The 14786-nt window shown below is 37.1% G+C and overlaps 1 pseudogene; it reads right to left on the reverse strand.

Moving 5' to 3' along the window:
* Positions 1 to 1295: 1295 nt before the first annotated feature.
* The window catches only part of LOC107793775 (uncharacterized), a 33908-nt pseudogene continuing 20417 nt past the window's right edge, over positions 1296 to 14786 (reverse strand).

Raw genomic sequence — 14786 nt, forward strand, 5'->3', positions numbered from 1 at the left:
TTTTGGATATGAATTGAACTTTTTAGGATATAAATTGAACTTTTAGTTTATAATTAATTATATTTAATATAATTTAATTTTTGGTGTAATTAGGAAAAATAATTATTTTTAATTAACTAAAAAGATTTAATTAATTTATAATTGTAGAATAAATTAATTTATTCTTGTTTTATTTGTATAGATGGAACATCGTACGTGGATGTACAATAGGAAATTATCCTAATCGGCGAGGATTGTGGGAGGATTTTGTAGAAGGGGTTGATGACTTTATTAGACATGCAATGTCACTTCCACCATACCAAAGTGAAAGAGTAATTAGGTGCCCTTGTGTCAGGTGCAATTGTATGAAGTTTAAAAAACCAAAGGAAGTTAAGCTTCATCTTTTAGGAAGGGGTTTATAGAGAATTACTTTGTGTGGACTAATTATGGAGAGATCGATGGTAGCCATGGGATATTTTATAACATAGTTGTTGGTGAAAGTAGTAGGTCGGTGGTGAATACAAATCTTGATTCTCGAATTCAGGATATGGTTGCAGATGCTTTTGGGATGTACTTCGGGGGTGAGCCCAATGAAAATGTTGAACAAACTCCTAATAATGATGCAAAACATTTTTATGAACAGTTAGAGGAAGCTAGTCGTCCACTACGTGAAGAAAGTCCGCACTCTGAGCTGTCTGTTACAGTTAGATTATTATGCATCAAATCTGATTGGAATATTTCTCAAGCAACCATGGACTCTTTTATTGACCTTATGAGTGAACTAGTTGAACCTAATATCAACTTACCTGGTGATTTCTATAAGGAAAAGAGATTGGTTTCTAAGTTAGGACTTTCGTCAATGAGAATTGATTGTTGTGAAGATGGTTGCATGTTATATTATAAAGATGATGCAACTTTAGACAGTTGTAAATTTTGCGAAAAGCCTCGTTTCAAGAGGCTTTCCAGCGAGAATATGGTCAATGTCAAGGCGATGCATTATTTACCTCTTATAGCTAGGTTAAAGAGGTTATATGCGTCGATGAGTTCTGCTCCTCATATGAGATGTCACTTTGAAAATAGAAGACCACCTGGTGTTATGTGTCATCCTTCAGATGGAGAAGCTTGGAAGCATTTTGATAGGACATATCCAGATTTTGCTAGTGAACCAAGGAATATTTGGTTAGGTCTATGTGCGGATGGCTTCACGCCTTTTTCTATATCTGCGACACCATATTCATGTTGGCCTGTCTTTCTTACACCTTATAATCTACCACCTGAGTTGTGTATGACTAGTCCATATATATTCTTAAATTGTATTATCCCCAGTCCACGTAATCCGAAAAGTTTGATTGATGTATATTTGCAACCTTTGATTGATGAGCTAAAACAGTTGTGATATGATGGTGTTGAAGCATATGACATATCAACCAAGCAGAATTTCAATTTGCATGCTAATTTAATTTGGACTATTAACGATTTTCCTACATATGGAATGTTGTCTGGGAAGCTAGCTTGTCCTTACTACATGGAAAATGGTAAAGCATTCACTTTGAAACATGGCCGAAAGCAATCATGGTTTGATTGTCACCGTCAATTCTTGCCTGATGATCATGAGTTTAGAAGGATGAAAAATGCATTCAAAAAGAATAAAGTGGAATATGATTCCCCACCTCCGATACTTTCAGGTGAGGACATTTGGGAGAGGGTCCAGAACTTCAGTAAAGTTACTAAGGCTCCACCTTATAGATTCTTCGGATATTGTGTTACTCATAATTGGATGAAACAGAGTATAGTTTCGGAGTTGCCTTATTGGAAGGATAATCTTCTCCGACACAACCTTGATGTCATGCAAATTGAGAAGAATTATTTTTGATAATTTGTTCAACACAATGATGGATATTAAAGGTAAGACAAAAGATAACCCGAAGGCTAGAATGGACTTACAAGAACATTGCAGGCGACCTGAATTATACTTGCAGACAACAAACAATGGTAATATGTTCAATCCCAAAGCAAGTTACACATTCACTTTGGAGGAAAGACGACAAATTTGTGATTTGGTTACGAAATTGAAGATGCCTGAGGTTATGCGTCGAATTTTGGAAAAAAAGTAGATATGGAGGTAGGGAAGTTGAGCCATTTGAAAAGTCATGACTATCATGTTTTCATGGAGACCTTAATGCCTATTGCATTTTGTGGTTTGCCTGAAAGAATCTAGAAACCCATCACAGAGATTAGTTTGTTTTTCAAAGACTTGTGTTCTATCACATTAAGAGAATAAAACCTACTTCGGATGGATCAGAACATTCGTGTAACTTCTAGTAAGATGAAAAAAATATTTCAATGTGGTTTCTTTGATGTGATGGAACACCTTCCAATCCACCTTCGAAGCACGACTTGGAGGGCCTGTTTAATGCAGATGGATGTATCCCTTTGAGAGGTAATATTATAAGTTTGATGTAATATTCTATTTTATTTGAATGTTCTTGGCTAACATGACATTATGTAGGATAATTGACAAATGCAAATAATTTGTTAAGCAGAGAAATAGTATTGAAGGATCTATATGCGAAGCAAAGGAAACTGCACATTTTTGTTCTTATTATTTTGAGAGTAACGTGCCATGTTCTAGGAATAGGCACACTTTCGAATGTGTGAACGATCCATTATATCCACCATTGTCTATGTTCAATCAACCAGGCCGGTGTTCTAAGGATGTTAAAAAGAGAAGTTTGAGTGATATGGAGTACAAGTCAGCTACACTTCATGTGTTGCTAAGTTATCCCGAAGTTGTACCATTTCTCAAGTAATTATTGATTTATTAGTTATCAAAATGTAAAATTTACTGTGATTACATATTGATGCAACTACTAAAAATATTTTATGTGTCACAGTCACTTCGTGGGTCAATTTGGCCATGATGCTGTATATACGAGATTTGATACGTTGTTCAAACAGTTTGTAATTTTATCCGGATAATGTTCTTCTGATGTTCCCACTATAAAAATTGATTCATAAGTTGTGCTAACTTATGAATTTTTTTAACACTATATAGGTAAATAATCCAAATAATGGTGTAAATCAATTTTTGAAAGATATATCTTGGGGACCTGGGCTTCATGTCACAACAATGTCTAAGTACGTAGTGAATGGTTATAAGTTTCATACAGAGGATTGCTCTAAATATAAAAATAGCAACAATAGCGGGGTGTGGGTTCAAGGTGGTGATGGCAACCATGTTGGAGATATTGATTATTATGGTGTAGTCAAAGAAATATTACAACTAGAATATACAGGTTGGCCATATAAGAAATTGATACTCTTTAGATGCAAGTGGTTTGACCCAAATCCAACAAGAGGTACAAGAGTACATCACCAATACAACATAATTGAGGTTAATCATACGAGGGAGTATGATCGCTATAATCCTTTCATAATTGCACATAACGTTAGGCAAGTGTATTATGCTCCTTATCCATTGCGGCGGAATAAGTCCAATTGGTGAGTTGTAATAAAAACTAAGCCTGTAGGTAGGGTGGAAGTCGAGAATATGTTAGATATTGCATATCAAAATGATATCTCTAGTGTTCACCAAATAGTGGACAATCAGTTAGAAAATGATTTGGAACATCCTGAATGCATATTGGAAGAAATTGATATAAATGAAGTAACAATTATAGAAAATGAGGACGAAGAATCAACTGATGAAGCTCAAACAAGTGAGGACGAATAATTCTCGGACGAGGAACAATACGTCGATGAGGATTAAAAAGTTGGTTTTTTAAAAGCACTCTCATTTTATAGCTAGTTTCTTATATGTTTCAATCTAAATGTGTATTATATTATGCAGATGGCATGCAAGGATCAAGGTAACAATGACCCTACTAGTTCTCGGGGTCGAGAAAAGGGTAGGAAGGGAAAGAGGGGGTAGATAATAATAGTCCCTCTTGTCCACCCTTTTCAGAGATGCCTATGTCTTATCCTCCACCACACGGCTATACTGAGCTGCCACAATATCACGAGCCGTACACCTTCATCCAGACACCAGGTCTTCCATCACAGGGCCATAGGACTATACGTCCGACATACAGTCTAGCTGCCTCACAACCATCTGCATCGCAGCCATCTACATCACATCCATGTGGATCACATCCCTACATATCACAGCCACATGGATCGCATCCATCCATGTCACAGCCACTCGGGTCACAGCCACTCGAGTCACAGCCATCGGTATCACATCCACTTGGGTCGTATCCAGCTATGTCGCAGTCACAGGGATCGCAACCATCTTCATCATCGACTCCATCTATTGCAGGCCTTCGCCTGCGAGGCATTAGCTCTAACCTGCTTACACCGTCTACACATGCCTCCGATACACATTCAGATGATGATAATAATATAGTGCATTATGATGGATATGGCAGGATCATCATAGTCCCTAAGGGTGATGGGTAAGTGTTATTTGTTATTTTTGCATCTATTGTTTTTAACATTTTTACTAAGATATTAATGTGTTTTTATTATTAAATTGCAGGTTCAGGCCAGGTAATAGACTACGAAGATAATCACCAATACCATCAGAAAGCTTTATGATGGCCCTTATACGACTTGGACTGATTTCCCATTCTCGCTGAAGGAGCAAATTTTCAATCAATTTAAGGTATAAATATTCTTTTAAGCAGTTTAATAATTTATATTTATGATTTTTCCATCTAATATTTAATTTTTGAAGTACAAAGCAAGTGTGTATAGGAAGAACGCTATAGCGCGGAAGTGGCTGCAAATTTTTATCATAAAGCTCGCAAGAGATTGGCGAATGATTTCTCGGATGCTAGAAAGAAAAACAAGAGGCCTGGCTGGTTACTTAAAAATTTGTGGAATGATTTGCAAAGGCAATGGCTTACTGAGGAATTCTTAGAGAAGAGCGAAAAGGGAAAGAAATCTCGCGCATCCGAGAAGGGAGGCTCCTTGCACACTGGAGGTGAGATCAACCTAGGCACAATAAAAAGAAGATTGGTACGTAATTGCTTAAATTATTTTACTTTTCTAAGTATATCTATTATGTTTATTAACTAAATTAATTTATTTTCAGGAAAAGAAGTATGGGCGTCCAATGAGCCATGATGAGCTATTCAAGGAGACGCATATTGTAAAGAAGAAGAAAGAGGGGGATCAAGATAGGTGGGTCGAGGACCGGGCCTCAACTGCATATGTAAGCTTTAAATTTTCTTTAAGTATTATAATTTAGTTTTATAAGAATTTTGAAATACTGATTTAATTTAAAATAATATAGGGTCGCTACCAAAGTAACGTGGAGGAATTCATTCGTAGTCATCCAGCTAGTGAATCGGGCGAGCCAACCCAACCTTCGGACGAGGATGCTCAAAGAATATGGTTGGAGTCTGTTGGCGGTCCAAAATGGGGGACGGTATACGGGCTTCCTACTAAAAAACTTCCATCGCTATAAGTGTGAAATGCAAGGAATAGGGACTTCCTCGCAAGGCGAGCAACTTAATAAGGAGAGCCTCTCCTCTATGCGGGAGACAGTGACAAAGCTCACATCCGAGCTAGAAGCGGCCAAGGAAAGAGAAAGGCTTAGAGATGCTCAATTCCTTGGCATGCAAGCTCAGATCAGAACTCTCCTATCTACTAGAGCTTTTCCGTTTCCCCGGTCTCGTGAGTCATCGCTAGAGGGTCGACCTCCACATGATCGTTCCTCCCGTCCTGCTCGTGATTATTCCTCCCGTCCTTCCCGTGGTCATTCCTCCCGTCCTTCCCGTGGTCATTCCTCCCATCCTCCACAAGACCGTTCTTTATACCATCTTGTAAATGAAAGTTCATCAAACGGTGATAATGATGTTGTAGAAAACACCCCTTGACTTTTATATACTTTGAACTAGACAAATAGAACCAGTTTTGAACTTGTTGTAATTAGTTTTAACTTGGTTTTGGATTGTTATGTTCAATTGAACTTTAATTTGTTAGTTTTAAAGTATATATTGAATGTTTGGTTGTTGTTGTGTTGTTATTGTAATTCAGTTATTAGGGGTATTGGTATGCTGGCAGGTGGTGTAGCTACCAAAACAGATATTTTATGCCAAAATTAAACCCAGAAAACCGACCAAAGTTGGTCGATTTTTAATTAAAAAAATAATAATTACAAATTACCGACCAAAGTTGGTCGGTTAATGAACATTGAATTCCCAGAATTCAACATTACCGGCCAACGTTGGTCGGTATTTTTCCTGCACTGTTGCGATTACCGACCAAAGTTGGTCGGTAATGTTTAATTTTAATTATTTTAAAAATATATATATTTTCAATTACCGACCAAAGTTAGTCGGTTTTTTAAAATTTTAATAATTAATAAAAAAATATAAATTAATTACACCGACCAACTTTGGTCGGTAAAATTAAATTAATAAAATATGTTTCCGACCAAAGTTGGTCGGTAAATAATTTAAATTGTCAGATGGTCGTTTAAAGCTACCGACCAACGTTGGTCGGTAATTTCCGACCAACTTTGGTCGGTAAGTCATTCCGACTATTAAAATATCATCCACACCCAAATGGTCGCGTTTTGGTCAGTAATTGGCCATAAACAACCAACTTTGGTCGGTTTGTTTGGTCAGTTTTTAACGATTTTCTAGTAGTGGCTAGCCATGAGGCGTGGCGCAGTCCATAGAGTTACCCGAACTCGTATGGATACCTTGGACACTCCTTAGAGATGCCTAGACAGGCCCTTGAGGTTCCCCCAAGGTTACTCACTTGGTGCGGCTCAATTGCAGTACGCACGGAGGAGGTTGGCTGAGCGTTCAACACTGCCCCCTTATATATGCTTAAAAAGAAAAAACCCATGTTTCCCAATTTAACATGTTTTGGCGAGAGAATCATCTTTTTCTCTACTCCAACCTCCGAATGAGGCGCCTTTTGTTCTCAATAATTTCTCTTGACTTCCTTCACACTTATAAAGTTTTGTCTCATTCCCATATCCGAGGAAAGAGATATAGCATTCGCTAGATTCAGTTAATTACGACAATGCCACTAAAATTGGCTAAGTCAAGCCCATAGTAGGTAAACAAACTCCAAATGGCGCCTAATTTGGTAAGAATATATAAGGACATACTAGGAACAAGGCCTGCAACCAAAATCCCTAGATTTCACTCATAGCTCGAAAATTTGCGGTGCTGACACTCATGGCACGCACGTGGTCGTCGCCCATAGGCTAGACCCTTGGGCTCCTTCCATGTCCTTGCTATATTTCTTTGGCACTCTCAGGACATGCAATACAACATATCTAGATGGCTGTTGCCTCCCGCAAAGTCCCTTTGCCTGATACTCCTTCTTGAAACCCAACGTCAGTACGTGCCGGCCGCATGGCTGACACTCGCACGGCCTGCTCGAGGCGCGCAGCATTACAGGTGCCAAGAGTCAATAAAGTTAGCCTGTAACAGATCACATGCCCGCGAAACATGTCCATGATCTTGATGACACAGTTGGAGAATGGGTTATTAAATGCTTAATTGCTACAAGTGTTATGAGCTCCAAGAAGAGAATTATTTGGGGCAGGAGCTCAATCTAGTAACTTACATTTTACCTTGAAAGAGGAACTGGAAGAGAAAATGAAAGAAATAACTTTCTGATTTTCACATAAAGTACAACAACAAAGCTAAGAAGAGCTTCAGAACTAAGTAGAAGAAATAAAAAAAATAGATAAGGACAATGCAGCCCTATTACTACTTTGAGACACTACCAGAAATAGCACTTTCAATTCAAATTCCAACTTTGCCAATCCTCAAGTAAACTGGGAAAACTACAGTTTTCTGGCTTTCATCCCCAGCACTATTGAATTTGTCAACAGCATCACCAGTCAAGATCTCAACACTCTTCTCTTTTGCGGTTTGATAAGGTGACAATGACTTCAAGTATGTGAAATAAGAATCCAAATCTATGGCTCTCTCAATCTTGAACTGGAACGGTCCACTGTGACCACAACCATCCACAGGCTCAAATGGGAAATCAACGGTTTTGTACTTTTCATCCACCAACTTTCTTGGAGATTCCCAGTAAGGTCCTGCATCATTATAGTAAAATTGATCAAAACTGCATCCACTGAGCTGTTTACTTGTGGCGTAGTGTAGGACCAGGTGGCGATTACTCCATTTGGTTTCTTGAGCACCCATTTCACTTGTTGGTAGAAAGTTGGGAGATCAAACCAATGCTTTGCTCCTATTTTGCTTTCGACTTCATCCATTGACATCTTGGGAGAGGTACAAACGTATCGAGCATTAGGTAACCTGGTTGCATATTGCAGCTGCTTAGGACTTGTGTCTGTGGCAACTACTCTCTTGTACAGCTTAGCCAACTGAAGAAATTAAACAATAATTTTGGAGAAATTAGAACAACACCAAATGTTTGGAGCAAAAAAAAAAAAAAGATGCTACGACACAAGGGAAATGCTTGTTTTTAACTCGTTCTTCTGTCTGTTACAACGCTTAGCAATTTATCAATAGAACATTTATGTTTAGATATGACAGTATGAGAGAATTGTAGATGCAAACGCTCATCGTGTGTGATTACAGTCTTAATATATATAATGTAACAGAAATATATTAAAACTAGTTTCTTGTCGCGTGCGTTACAAGGGTATGTTAAGCTATAATTTTATAAAATAAATATTAATATTATGAAAATAAAGATTTAAGTAAAATATTTCTCAAAAAATCTTCATCAAAATATTTATTTTCCGTACAAAACTTACCCAAATTAGCAAGATTGGACATTTTAAAATTGAGAATATTAAAATTCTGTGAAAAGTAGTCAAGAACTAATATCTAATAAATCAAAAGTACTAAGCAACATCACACACATCGAAAATATTTGACTTATCAAAGTGTAAGAGGTCGTTTGGTAGGGTGCATAAGATAATGTTGAATAGAGTGTATTAGTAATGATGATATTAGTTATGCTGACATATTTCTTATCTATTGTTTGGTTTGATATATTAAAGTATTGCACAATTTCTAAAAGAATCGTTTGTTTACAAAAATGCCCTCAAAACCAATCCATCACTCTATCTTTTTAAAAGAAATATATGTTGGGAAATATTTTTATATGAAAAAGTTAAAAAAAATATTTGATCTGTCTACCTATATTGTAGTATAGAACTAAATATTTATTTATAAAAAAGGAAATATGCTAAGTATTTATTTATTTATTAGGGACATAATTTTATTTCTCACCATTTGGATTATTTTAAACTTGCATTAATATAATAGCATATTTTAATCAAGCATAAATTGTGAAGGACAATTTTGTCTTTAACTAAGCTAATGTATGCATTAAAACCCATTGCATTCCTAATATCATGGTTTTCTATGCATTAGTTATGCATAGGATAATACCAAATAGGGTGTATAACTAATGGTTGCATAATTAATGCATAGGTTCAAAAAATGTACCAAACAAAGTATTATTAATACACAAAGCTAATGCATGCATTATTTTATGTAATGCATCCTGCCAAAAGAGCCCTAAGAGTACACAATCATCTTTTGAAAGGTAGATGGATCAATAGAGTTAGATCATTCCTTTTAAGTTATGGCAAAAATAGAATTGGCTCCATAGGCCAATACTCTTATTTCTTTTCTATATATTTATCCAGTAATGAAGCAGACTATTCGCTAGAGGTATTCTTTTCAAAAAAAATGGATGATAATTAGCGTAGACTTAATCCAGGAATTTAAGTCTCATTATGAATGTATAATTAGCATAGCAACTACCATATATGCTACATGAAAACTTTAGTGCCATAAAAAAAATACGAAAAATAAAAGTTCATTTGTAGTTTTCATTAACCTTGCGTGCACTTCTAGTTCTTCAAAATAATATAAGACATTAAGTCTAGTATGAACTTTTAATCCTAAGCCAAGTACATCCACACTTTAAATATTCCAAGTGCCATTTTCTTGTGTAACATCTTTCTTAACATTTGTAGAAATAAGATTTCAGTCATCACCTTGAAGTTGACCTCTTCCTGCGGAAGGTTTTGATGCCAAAACGCATTACATTGTGCCGGCTGCCGGGAAAGTTTTATGTCCACCTCACGAAATGGTTGCAAAAGGCTTGCTTCTCACTCAGCATTTTTTTTTTAAAAATTTGCAAAAAGTCCTACAATAAACCACGAGAGATGAACATAAATCCATAGTAGTGGACCACTGATTCTAAATATGGAGTATGGTTGGTGTCTCTGTTTCCATTCATGTACTGCCAAGTATAAACTGTCATCTCTTTGCAAAACATCTCAATATTCCTACATATTAGTTTGTGTCACAATATAAAATCTGTAGTAAAAGTGAGGATCTGCGGTACTCCATTAAGTTGAGAGAAAATATTGGCATGGTGCTTGTGCGGTTGCGTACAATATTTCCCTATAGTATGATAGAAGCAAAAAAAATACTCTTTCTTATATTAATAACTAATTAGAATGGTCACAATTTCAACTGCAGCGCGAAAGTTTGAGTACCACTGGCCGCACGATCATTGCTTCCAATGTGAGCCTTTTCCTTTACCCCCCGCAATCTATTGATATTCTTTGATTTCTTCCTTTATTGGTTTAAAATTTTCCTCTAGATGCTCTGCTCTCGATTGATCAAAGGATCATAGAGTATATGGTTTAACTGAGTATTGATAAATCAATCTGCATACTATGGCACAATAATATTATTCCATATTATGCTAGACATCAACCTACAATAATCTTCCCCCTTTTTCAACCCGGTGTCAGTATGCTATGCCAAATTCACGCTGCAAAGTTTCTAATTGGCTATTGATTGAAAGATAAATTGAATCATGAAGGAAACTAAAAGAGAAATTCAAGAGGAACCAGATTTATGGTTACGTGAATTTCCTAAGCAAACAACTTTAAAGTTAGCAAGATTTCCTTTCTGAACTTACTATTGCGACCAAACACACTCACGCAAGTATACGTGATCGTCAAGTAATAGAGTAGTGAATAAAGTATCGTTCCCACGAAAACTTATGATTAACTTTTGACTAATTCAACTCAAATAGCTTATTGATTCAAGCGATTTCTTATAAAATAGATAATTGTCTAATTTATTACCTAAAGATTATCAAGTAATGAAATACTAGAAATCAACACAACACTTAAATAATTTTAAATAATAATCAATGGGAGATAATATTTCAGGGTCACGGGTTATCTAGCAATCATGTTGCATTCTTAGCTTAACATAACTAATTGATTTATCTGGATTGTTGGTTGACATGGTTGATATTACTCATAAGAATCTGTCGAGCCCTTACTCGCCTATTCAAGCTAACTTAATACCTATATGTCTATGGAATTAAGATTAACAAAAACGCATTTACAATTTCTGTATTGCAACCGAGCAAGGCAATTAGGTATATGTCTATCCCAATTGCGAATCCTTTTCCCGATGCCCGGGTTTAAGAACTTGCTCTATTTAATTCTATATGCAATCTAGAGTTCCCACTTTCGAGTTCAACTCTAGGTTCGTAGATAGTATTTCACTGTTAGCTACTCAGCAAAATAATTAAAAATAGAATTAAATAAACAACCAATATGATAAAATCAACTTCGTCAAATTAAACACCAAACATCAACATTCATGTATACCCATGACCCTAGAACAATAGGTTTCTTAGCAACTCATGTTCATACAATCATCAAAAATAATGTTTTCAAACATAAAATCAATGAATACTAGGAAAGGGATGGAAGAATTGATCAACTCCTTGCTTTCGAGTGTTTTGCGCCTCCCTCCTCTCTCTAAATCACGTCCTCCTCCAAAAATAGGTTTAGGTTGGCTTTTATATGAGTTGGGGGTGTCTAGGGGTCGAAATAACCGAGTCTTAGTCGAAAAAGGATACTTTCCGTCTTGAGCGTCCAGGGCAGCGTGGGGCGCTGGCCCTGGCGCTCAAACTTTTTGGTCTCTGTAAAGTGCGCCACAGCCAGCGCCCCACGCTGGCTGTGGCCCTCAAATTTCCCTTCTTGCGATTTTGTCCCGATTTTGCTCCAATTCGCGCCCTTTCGTTCCAAATTGCATCCGAATGATTCCTCCACATAGAAATACCAAAATTTAGCACAAATAATCATATTAAACATCTCAAATCGTCGAGACATGAATAAAATATGAGGTGATATATATCAAAATATGCATACATTAAGCCAATTATCAACACCCCACACTTAGACTCTTGTTCGTCCTCGAGCAATGAAACTATATTAGCACCCCCAAAACGTACTTAGCATTATGAAAGAGGACCTCACAATTAATTCAATCAAACAACCTACCTTTTGACTATGATCGATGTCGGCAATTAGGTATGGACACACAAATTTCACATTCTTCCCATTTTTAAATAGCCCAAGTATACTCAATGTTTTTCAACTAACTCAATCAACTCAAGCAACCTATCCACAACCACCTTACCTCAAGAGACGACTCGTTACCACTAAGTATCCTCAACTCACGCACTCACCCAACACAAGAAAGTGTACAATATCACCAATCCGTCATGAGATCAAGTGCCCTCACCACAAGCAAAAGAGTGAATATCAAAGTAGTCCTCAAATTTAAATATGTCATTGAACATAAATTAAGGACATCACACAATTGAACAACATTCACTCACTCTCACAAAGAATTTCTGTGCATCCCGTGGTCATACCATAAGCTTGCCCATAATGTACATCTCTACTAATCTAAGCTAGCTAAATCTAGGATCAATTAGGACTTTAAGGTTGTAATGTAGGCTAAGGGACGGGTAGGATACATTTAGGAATAGTGACTAACCCTCCTAAGCACTTTAATACACTACACTCACAATTCAAGCACAATATCTTCTCAACCCATTCACTTGTCATACACCATAACTAACATGACACTCTTTTCCATCAAGCACCTCTATGGTTTCACTAGCACGAGTGAGAAGGATAAGGAGGTGTGTCTTTCTACATTAGTTGAACTTTTGCTTGCTCTTTCTGGCAAAATTTTTTTTTTCACACACTCCGTACATTGAAGTTCATAAGCTAGTGACCTTTATTCACAATTTTAGTGCACCTTAAGGGCCCTTCCATGGTTCCACTCGAAATCCACTTCCTAATCTCTCACCTTACTTCTTTTAGCAACTAAGTGCCTTAGGAGGTAAAGGTTCAACAATCTCAAATTAAGAACAACTAGGAGTACTGCTTGTAATGTGGTTGCCAAGGAAACGGTCTATAGGCTCAAAGGGGTTAGCAATGGGACAATTTTATTTGTCAGTGACAAGCACCTTTATGGTCAAGCAAGAAACGCCTATGTCATATCCTAGACTAGCACAACTTAATGATTTCGCGTTGATTAACACACGGGGCAAGTTCTAGACTACACATGGCAGCACAGAATATCAACAATCCTTACACACACATGGCACTTGACTCACTCAAGATGGTTCTATGTGACTCAAGTCAAGCAAGCATATCAAGTTGAGGATTTTTAAGCAACAATGCACTAGTGGCATACAAGTCACTCAACTGAGAAAAAGGCGTCAAAGAGTAGGCTACTTAATCTACTTGGGAATTACAATTCAATTCATATATGCCGGACGACAGAGCGCATGTTCTAACTTAACTTGCTAACACAAAACATGTCAACAGGTACCTCAGAGCAATCTCAGTTTTCTCCCTTATCTTACTCCTAAAAAAAATAAAACAAAATACCCGGTTCGAGCTACACCCTTGGAAAAGAACCGGCGTCCAAAGAAAAACCAAGGGATACTACCTAACTATCAAAAATAAAATAAAAGAAAATATTTTTGGTATTTTTAATCAGACTTTAATCCCTCAAGAAAATTGTCCAACAGATCCATCGTCGGGAAAAGTCCCAATTTTTTTTTTTAATCTAGCTAATTAGACTATGTTAGTCTTAAACTAAGCTAAAAGGTGATAAAAGAGAAGAAAAAAATAATAATAACACTAAAAATTATATACAATTCAAGGAATATTCCCTCCACCCCACACTTAAATAATGCATAGTCCCCGATGCTTAATAAATTCAAAAATAAGGTAAGGTGGAAAGCAAGAACTCCCTGTTAGTCGGAGTCTACCTCATCAGGATGCCAACCAGCTGCGGCAATGGGCTCATTATCATCTCCAAAGGGTACCAAAGCCATTGGTCCCATAACTTCATCATCATCCACATCCTCATTATCAGATTCTTCGTCAGTGTTTTCATCCTCAGATGGATGAACGGGACTGCCTGGTGCTATGCCCAACATCTCCTTGGAAGAACTGGAGAGATCACTTCGAAATTGCGTGCGCTCCTCATCTGACACCCCATGCTTGCTCATAATAACATTGTGGGATTTTTAAAGATACCTGTTGAAATTTTCGTCCCTCTCATTCTTAGTAGCTTGGGTGAGCTTGGATGTGGATTCTAGCATGGATGTGATGTCTAACAATGTTGTGGGTGCCTCCACTACCTCATCATAGCCAGGTTACTCTGGTACCTCACGAGAGAGCATGTATTGTGTTAAGGTGTTGCCAAAAAAAACCTTTTTATCCTTCCTCCAAAACGGGTGCGGGTCATCTCCCCAAGCATGAGCTCACCCACATTTATGGGGCGCCCGGTCATTAAGAAGTAGATCACGCACACTCGAGCTCGAGTGCACTCAGTATTATGTTCAACGGGCATTAATCTAGCTTGCACAAAGTTTTGCCAAACCTTGGCCATTTTGTTACAGTCGAAACAGAGCATTTCAAGGTGAATATTTCCCTT

This window comes from Nicotiana tabacum, chromosome 17 (assembly GCF_000715075.1).
Source record: "Nicotiana tabacum cultivar K326 chromosome 17, ASM71507v2, whole genome shotgun sequence".
In the NCBI taxonomy this organism is placed as follows: domain Eukaryota; kingdom Viridiplantae; phylum Streptophyta; class Magnoliopsida; order Solanales; family Solanaceae; genus Nicotiana; species Nicotiana tabacum.